Source organism: Cervus canadensis, chromosome 26 (genome assembly GCF_019320065.1).
Source record: "Cervus canadensis isolate Bull #8, Minnesota chromosome 26, ASM1932006v1, whole genome shotgun sequence".
In the NCBI taxonomy this organism is placed as follows: Eukaryota; Metazoa; Chordata; class Mammalia; order Artiodactyla; family Cervidae; genus Cervus; species Cervus canadensis.
Genome location: NC_057411.1, coordinates 52,241,211 through 52,249,576, shown reverse-complemented (window position 1 = coordinate 52,249,576; position 8,366 = coordinate 52,241,211). Strand labels below are relative to the sequence as shown.

General features: G+C 51.8%; 1 protein-coding gene across 1 annotated transcript in view; it reads right to left on the bottom strand.

Annotated features, from left to right (window-relative positions):
* The window catches only part of LOC122428170 (basic proline-rich protein-like), a gene marked incomplete at its 5' end in the record, with an annotated part of 9,692 nt that overhangs the window by 926 nt on the left and 400 nt on the right, over window positions 1–8,366 (bottom strand). The gene's annotated exons all lie outside the window — the stretch shown is intronic.

Below are 8,366 nucleotides of genomic sequence, written 5' to 3'. Positions count from 1 at the left end.
GGGTGGGGGATGGTGGAGGGGGAGGGGGAGGGGTGGGGTGGAGGGGGAGGGGTGGTGGGGGGTGGAGGAGGAGGGGGGATGGTGGGGTGGAGGGGGAGGGGTTGGTGGGGGATGGAGGGGGAGGGGGGTCGGACGGGGTGGGGTGGGTAGCAAGATGAATGGGGGAATGGTGGGGGATGGAGGGGTGGGGGATGGGGTGCAGGATGAGTGGGAGAATCGTGGGGGATGGTGGGGGATGGACGCAGATGCATCTTCCCAGGTTCCCTGAGCAGGCGCTGAGGGTTCGTCCCTGCTCCCTGCACAGTGGGAATGGAGAAGAAGGACAATCACATGGACCCCTCCCCAGACACATCACGGCCTGACCCCAGGGAAGAGGTGACAGTGAAGTGGGGTCTCCTGGCTCAGCTGGACGGAGAACCGTCAACCCCAGCACGGCTGCCCTGTCTGTGCTTGGTGGGGAGTGCGTGGAGCTGGCCCCAACCCCAGTTCCCCCAGCCGCCTCTCTAGACCCCATGGTGACTGGGTCAGTAGGAGTGTCAGAATGCGCTGCGGTAACTCCAGTGCTGGGAAGTGGAAGGCCTGGACACGCTGGAACCCCTGGCACATCCCAGGGCCATCTGTCTTGCCAGGTACCGTTGCCATGACACCCGTACCTCCCAGCTTTTCAGGTGGCCCGTGGGTTTGGGGTCCTGGGAGGGCGCATCTGATTGGCTGAGCCCAGGTGTTGCCCGGACCCAGCTTGGGCGGGGGCGGTCCCAGGCCAGTTTACTCCCACCGCCCATAGGAGAGCTGCTTTCCCAGGGGCCCTGAGGATCTGCAGGTAGGTGATGGCCAGTGACAATATCTGAGGGCTCTCAACACCTGGAATTCAGAGAGAGCCCCTTGCCACCCCCAAGGCCACCAGGACTTCACGCTGGGAAGAGTGTCCCGCAGGCTCTGTGAGTGTCCTTCACGGGTTTAATTTGGTGGAGAAAGCCCGTTTAGGTTCTCTGAGATTGTTCATGAAATCCCCATGTATAAATATAATCTGAGAGCCTAAAACTCATCAGTAATTCCACTCTCCCTGCCCTCGGGGGTTCCTCTCTCCCGGCTCCACCAGAAGTGAGGTGCCAGGGCAGAGACGCCCCCAGCCCCCTTGGAGGGCAAAGCTGCCTTCAGAGTGGGGAGGCACCGAGTGTGGCAGAAATGAACTCAGCATCTTTCAGGGAACAAAATCATTGAGCTTACAGACTGAATTTAACAGCCTAATAGAAATATGCAGGTGAAGGTACAATTAATTTTAATTACTAGACTATACACTGTTGGTTGCACAGCCATGAGTAAAATTAAAATGGCAATCACAATTAGGAAATTGCGACCTCATTGTGCAACAAATTAGTCACAAATTAAAAGTGCGTCCACACTGCCTCTCCTGGAGCTTTACGGCCGTTCCTGCTCCGCGGACTTTGTCCTCCCAGGGTGGGAGCTGACCTCTCGGAGCAGAGCAGCGCTGTGGTGCTGGGTGAGCCAAGGAAGGGGACCCTCTCGGGTCACCTGCCTCCAGGGGTCCCGCTGGCCCATCCACTCCGCAGTCCCCGGAAGGCCCGACTCTGATTTCCCGCCAGCCATGGGCTCGCGGCTTCATCAGGGTGGGCCAGCCCTGCCGAGGAGGACAGGACACCCAGGGGTGCCCTCTCTGGCCTCCATGGGCCTGGGGGCTGCCGCCGCAGGGCCACAGGTGGGCCTTCTCCTCTCTCCCTGCTCAGGCGGGCTCAGCCCGGCCTCACCGCTGGCCGGACCCCGCTGTCCCGAGTGGACAGTGTGTGTGTTTCCATCTAGGCCTCCAGGTGCCCCCAACCCTGCCCTGAGCGCCCGAGGTCCGCTGTCCAGGCCTTTCTCCCCAGGGCGCCTGACTCTCTGCCCTGTGTTCCCACTCAGCACTTCAGCTCCCCTCCCCTCCTACCCTAGCTCAGCCTGAACTCAGACCGCTGCCTTCCGCCTTCTGCCTGGGGCCCTCCGGTCACTCCCTATGCCCCCAGGTGAGGTAACGGCTTCACCTCTCAGGGTCTCACCATGCCCTCACCCCCTTGACCAGGGCCCCCTGTTCTCTGCCCTCTGGCAAAGCTGGCCCCATCCACTCCTGGTTTTCAGAGCTGCCTCCTAGCACACTGCTTTCTTTCATGCTGTTCCCTCTGTGGAGATGCTGTTCCCGTTGCTCATGGCTAATCCTGCAGTTTCAGGTGGGTCCTGTGCCGAGCAGGTCCCCCGCCACGTGCACCCCCGGGAGGGGGTATGGAGGTCAGAGGGCAGCCAACACAGCCGCCAGAGCAGCACCCGGCCGGGCACTGGGGGTGTGGGAGTCGAGAAGGGACGAGAGGGCAGGGGAGGCTGAGGCCCCTGGGCCGGCGTGGTGACCACCGAGTGGGTGCCGGGAGGCGCAGGGGACGGTCATTGTTGGTCCTGCTCGCCCCAGGTGGGTGGTGGGCGGCCAGCTGTGTCTCTCTGACTCAGGGGTCTAAGCTCAGGGTGGCTGCATCCTGCCTTTTCACCAGATGGCTCACTCCTGCTCCAAGCTCCAGAGGGCACGGCCTTCACCCAGAGCTGAGGCAGCGCGGTGCAGGGGGGGACCGCCCCCTCCCGCTGAGCGTGACCACTCTGCTGGGGACCAGTGAGCACACTCCCTCCTGTCTCCTCCCCCTCCCCGCTCTGTGCCCGGCGCCCCCACCAGGTTTGGGGGGCCTGATCCCAGTGCTCTCCAAGTCCTCACCTTAAGTCAAGTCCACGGGGCTCCCTGCCAGGGCTCAGCTCTGAGTATCCTTCCTCCAACCGGGAGGCGACCAGGCCCGGGGAGGGGTGTGTGAGGACTTCACACTGGCCGTGCCTCCAGCCTCTGTGTTGCCCCCTGCCGTCCACCTTCTGATGGCTCCTCCACCCGACCTCCAGGCAAGGCAAGGCTTGGCGGGTAGTCCTTCACCCTGTAGTATGAATGCAGTCACCGGATCCGTCCCCGGCTCTCTCAGAAGAAGGGACGCGGTGCAGAAGGGGGTGGGGGCGCTGCCTTCCCAAGCCCCAGAGCTCAGGGAACAGCAGAGGGCAGGGTCACTCATCCCGGGACACCAGGCCCCTCCCACCAGTTCACGTGCAGGGCTGCACGGCCCAGTGGGAGGCCCTGCGGCACTCGGTGGGGGCTGGCTGTGTGTCCTGGGACAAGACGCCCCTTCCACCTTTCTCCACCTTCAGCACCCTGAGGGGCCCAGAAGGGCAGGCCTGTCCCCTTAACAGGCAGCTCTCAGCAACCTCCTGTGTCAGCAAGTGCCCGGGCCCCCAGCAACACGGGCCCATGCCGCCCCGGAGCTACACTCCGGCGGTGCCAGTTCCCAGCCAGAAGCCACTGGGGGTCACTCTCCCTTGGGGGCGGCGTCTGGTGAGCAGCCCAGAAATGCCCTGGGCAGGGGGTTTCCCAGGCGTGGGAGCTCACGCCAACCTCGGGCAGGGTGGCAGCCCTTCGCCCGCTGCCCAGGGCCGCTGGGGTCTCGCGCAGTTGGTCCATCTGGTCAGTGAGTGCTGGCGTCAGCTCAGGGAGGCGGCTGCAGGGTCCTCTCTGACCCTCGGACAAGGTAGCCTTCCAGCCTGAGGCTTTCTTGGGCCCCCACATTTTCCCTTCTCAGCGTGTCCTTCACCTCTCAGTCCCTGCGTCCCACCTGTTTACCACCTGTCTTCCTCACTGGCCCTCACTCTCCACGCGGGATGTCACTGATGGAGGCCCACCAGGGAGGTGGACGCGTGGTGAGCGTGGGTACAGACGCAGTGACAGTATTGAGTATTCTGCTCATGGATGTGGTCTGTCTCACCTTTCTTTAGGCCCCTGGCTCAGTGGGTAAAGAGCCTGCCTTCAATGCATTAAACGCGGGAGATGTGAGCTCAATCCCTGGCTCGGGAAGATCTCCCGGAGGAGGGCATGGCAACCCACTCCAGTATTCTTACCTGGAGAATCCCGTGCACAGAGGAGCCTGAATACAGTCCATAGGTTCACAGAGTCGACACGACTGAGCACACATGCATCGGTTCAGCTCAGTCGCTCAGTCGTGTCCGACTCTGCGACCCCATGAATCGCAGCACGCCAGGCCTCCCTGTCCGTCACCAACTCCCGGAGTTTACTCAAACTCATGCCCATTGAGTCGGTGATGCCATCCAGCCATCTCATCCTCTGTCATCCCCTTCTCCTCCTGCCTTCAATCTTTCCCAGCATCAGGGTCTTTTCCAATGAGCCAGCTCTTCGCATCACGTGGCCAAAGTATTGGAGTTGCAGGTTCAACATCAGTCCTTCCAGTGAACACCCAGGACTGATCTCCTTTACGATAGACTGGCTGAATCTCCCTGAAGTCCAAGAGACTCTCAAGAGTCTTCTCCAACACCACAGTTCAAAAGCATCAATTCTTCAGTGCTCAGCTTTCTTTATAGTCCAAATTTCACATCCATACTTGACTATTGGAAAAACCATAGCTTTGACTAGACAGACCTTTGTCGGCAAAGTAATGTCTCTGCTTTTTAATATGCTGTCTAGGTTGGTCATAGTTTTTCTTCCAAGGAGCAAGCGTCTTTTAATTTCATGGCTGCAGTCACTGCAGTGATTTTGGCGCCCAAGAAAATAAAATCTGTCACTGTTTCTATTGTTTCCCCATCTATTTGCCATGAAGTGATGGGACAAGATGCCATGATCATAGTTTTCTGAATGTTGAACTTTAAGCCAACTTTTTCACTCTCTGCTTTCACTTTCAACAAGAGGCTCTTTAGTTCTTCGCTTTCTGCCATAAGGGTGGTGCCATCTGCATATCTGAGGTTATTGATGTTTCTCTCAACAATCTTGATTTCAGCTTGTGCTTCATCCAGCCCGGCATTTCACATGATGTACTCTGCATATAAGTTAAATAACCAGGGTGACAATATACAGCTTTGACATACTCCTTTCCCAATGTGGAACCAGTCTGTTGTTCCATGTCTGGTTCTAACTTTTGCTTCTTGACCTGCATACAGATTTCTCAGGAGGCAGGTAAGGTGGTCTGATATTCCCACCTCTTGAAGAATTTTCCACAGTTTGTTGTGATCCATGCACTCAAAGGCTTTGGCATAGTCAATAAAGCAGAAATAGATGTTTTTCTGGAACTCTCTTGCTTTTTCAATGATCAATTTGATCCCTGATTCCCCTGCCTTTTCTAAATCTAGCTTGAACATCTGAAAGCTCTTGGTTCATGTACTATTGAAGCCTCACTTGGAGAAATTTGAGCATTACTTTGCTAGCGTGTGAGATGAATGCAATTGTGTGGTAGTTTGAACGTTCTTTGGCATTGCCTTTCTTTGGGATTGGAATGAAAACTGACCTTTTCCAGTCCAGTGGTCACTGCTGAATTTTCCAAAATTGCTGGTATATTGAGCGCAGCACTTTCAAAGCATCATCTTTTAGGATTTGAAATAGCTCATGACTAATTTCTCTCAGCCATGACTGGCATTTTTTCAGTGTACAGGTCTCACACATATTGTGTCAGATTTATCTCTATGTATTTCATATTTTTGATGGTATTGCAGATACTGTTTTATATTTCAAATGTCCAACTGTTTGTTGCTAGTGCACAGAAATACAGTTAACTTTTGTACACTGATCTTGCATCCTGCAGCCTTGCTAAACTTGCTTAGGTTATTAGTTCTGATACCTTTTTTGTAGATTGCCTACGTAGACGATCATGCTGTAGAATAATAAAGGATTACTTCTTCCTTTGCAACCTGAGTGCTGGCCAGAACCCCCAGTAGTGCTGAAGAGAAGAGCTGTGTAGAGACAACCTGTCCTTTTCCCTAAATTTTGGGTGAAAGTATTCAGTCTTTCACCACCAAGTGTGACATCAACTGTGTCAGGGATGCCCGTTATCAAGATGAGGATGTTCTTTTCTGTGTCTACTTTACTGAAGATTTTTGTTAGAAATGATTGTTGGACTTCATAAAATGATTTTTTTAATTTAAATAGTCATTAGGTTTTTCATTTTTAGTCTGTTACTACGGTGAATTACATTTTTCAGAGTTAAACCAACCTTGCATTCCTTAGATAAATCCCACTTGATCATGATCTGACCCTTTAAAAACACTGTTGAATTCCATTTTCTAAATTTTAAGAATTTTTGCATTTATGTTCATAATGGAATACAGTCTGTAGTTTATTTTTGCTGCCTAGTGTTGGAGTGAAGGTCATGTTTGCCTCCTAGAATGCATTGGAAAGTGTTTTCTTCTATTCAGTTTTCTGGAACAGTCCCTGAAAAATTATCATTTCTTCATGAGACTTATTTGGGCTTGGGGTTTTCTTTTTTATAAGGTATTTAACTAAACATTCAATCTTTAATAGTGATAGAATTATTTAGATTTTCTATTTCTTCTTGAATGGGCTTTGACAGTTTGTGCCTTTGGAGAAATTTGTCCTTTTCTTCTAAGTTGTCCAGCTCATTGACATAAAGTACACACGATATTCCCTTAATATCTTTTCTGTACAGTCTGTATTGATGTCACTTTTCTCATTCTTGAAAGTGGTCATTTGTGTATTCCCTCTTTTACTCTGAGTCGGCCTGGCTTGTCAATCTTACTGAGCTTCTCAAAGAACCAGCTTTCGATTTCATTGATTTTCTCTACTCCTTTTCTGTTTCATTGATTTCCACTCCAGTGTTTATTATTTCCATTCTTTCACTTACTCTGAGTTTTATTTGCTCTTTTCCCCCTTGTTTCTTAAGGTGGAAGTTGAGGTCATTGATTTCGGGTCTTTATTTTTTTCTAGGACAGATACTTTCCCTCTATGTATTGTACTGCTTTAGCTGCATGTCAGCTTTTTGATATGTTGTATTTTCATTTTCATTCAATTCAAAATATTCTCATTTTCCTTTTGACTTCTTCTTTGACCCAGGGGTTATTGAGAAGTATGTTTTATAATTTTTCTAGGTATCTTTCTGTTACTGATTTCTAGTTTAATTCTATTGTGATCAGATAACATGCCTTGTATGACTTGACTACCTTAAAAATCTTGGAGACTTGTTTTATGACCCAGAGTATGGGCTTTCTTGGTAAGTGTTGGAAAGAATGTGAAATCTGCTGTTCTGAGTGCCCCATGCATAATCAGCTCAGATTGGTCCATGGTGCATTCAAGGCTTCCATAGTCTTCATGATACTTGTCCATCACTTGTTGAGAGAAGGTGTTGAAATCTCTAACGACAACTGTGGGTTTGTCTGTTTCCTTGTGTTATTCTTAGTTTTTGCTCCAAGTATTTTAAGCTCTGTTATTGGGTGTGTAAACATTAAAAGAAGGCAGAGCACCAAAGAATTGATGCCTTTGAACTGTGGTGCTGGAGAAAACTCTTGAGAGTCCCTTGGACTTCAAGGAAAGGAAACCAGTCCACCCTAAGGGAGATCAGTCCTGAGTGTTCATTGGAGGGACTGATGCTGAGGCTGAAGCTCCAATACTTTGGCCACCTGATGCAAAGAGCCAACTCATTAGAGAGACCCTGATGCCAGGAAAGATTGAGGGCAGAGGAGAAGGGACGACAGAGGATGAGATGGTTGGATGGTATCACCGACTCAATGGACATGAACTTGGGCAAACTCTGGAAGGTGGTGAGGGACAGGGAAGCCTGGCCTGCTGCAGTCAATGGGGTTGCAAAGAGTCAGACGTGACTTGGCGACCGAATAACAACGTAAACTTTAAAAAGGTTTATGTCCTCCTGGTGAATTAGCCCTCTGAGTGAGTGTGAAAGTTGTTCAGTCGTGTCTGACTCTTTGTGACCCCATGGACTGTACAGTCCATGGGATTCTCCAGGCCAGAATACTGTAGTGGGTAGCCTTTCCCTTCTCCAGGGGATCTTCCCAAACCAGTGATCAAACCCAGGTCTCCCGCATTGCAGGCGGACTCTTTACCAGCTAACTCCTCGTGAATTGGTCCTCTGTCATAATTAAAAGCCTCTCTTTGTTGGGGGAAGCACACTGATTGAAACCGCCCACCCTGGCCAGGCACCACAGTAACTATTTGCATGAGTTGTTTTACATCAGGAGGTCCTGGTAAGGAACACGGAACTAATAAGCCTCCACCAACTGGAAGAGTTCGGGGAAGGTCAAAAGGAGACACCACATGTCCGACCACCTCCCAGAATCCTTCTTTCTGGCATCCATCTTGACTGAACAAGGCATGAACAGGCTGAACAAGTCCAAATGATTGGCTCAAGACAACCTGGAAACTAATCCCATCACCGTAAAACCTGGGACTGCAAGCCCCGCAGCAGTTGTTCTCCTGGTCCCCTCACTCTGCTGCTTTCCCCCGGGCGCCCTTTCCCAATAAAATCTCTTGCTTTGTCAGCACGTGTCTC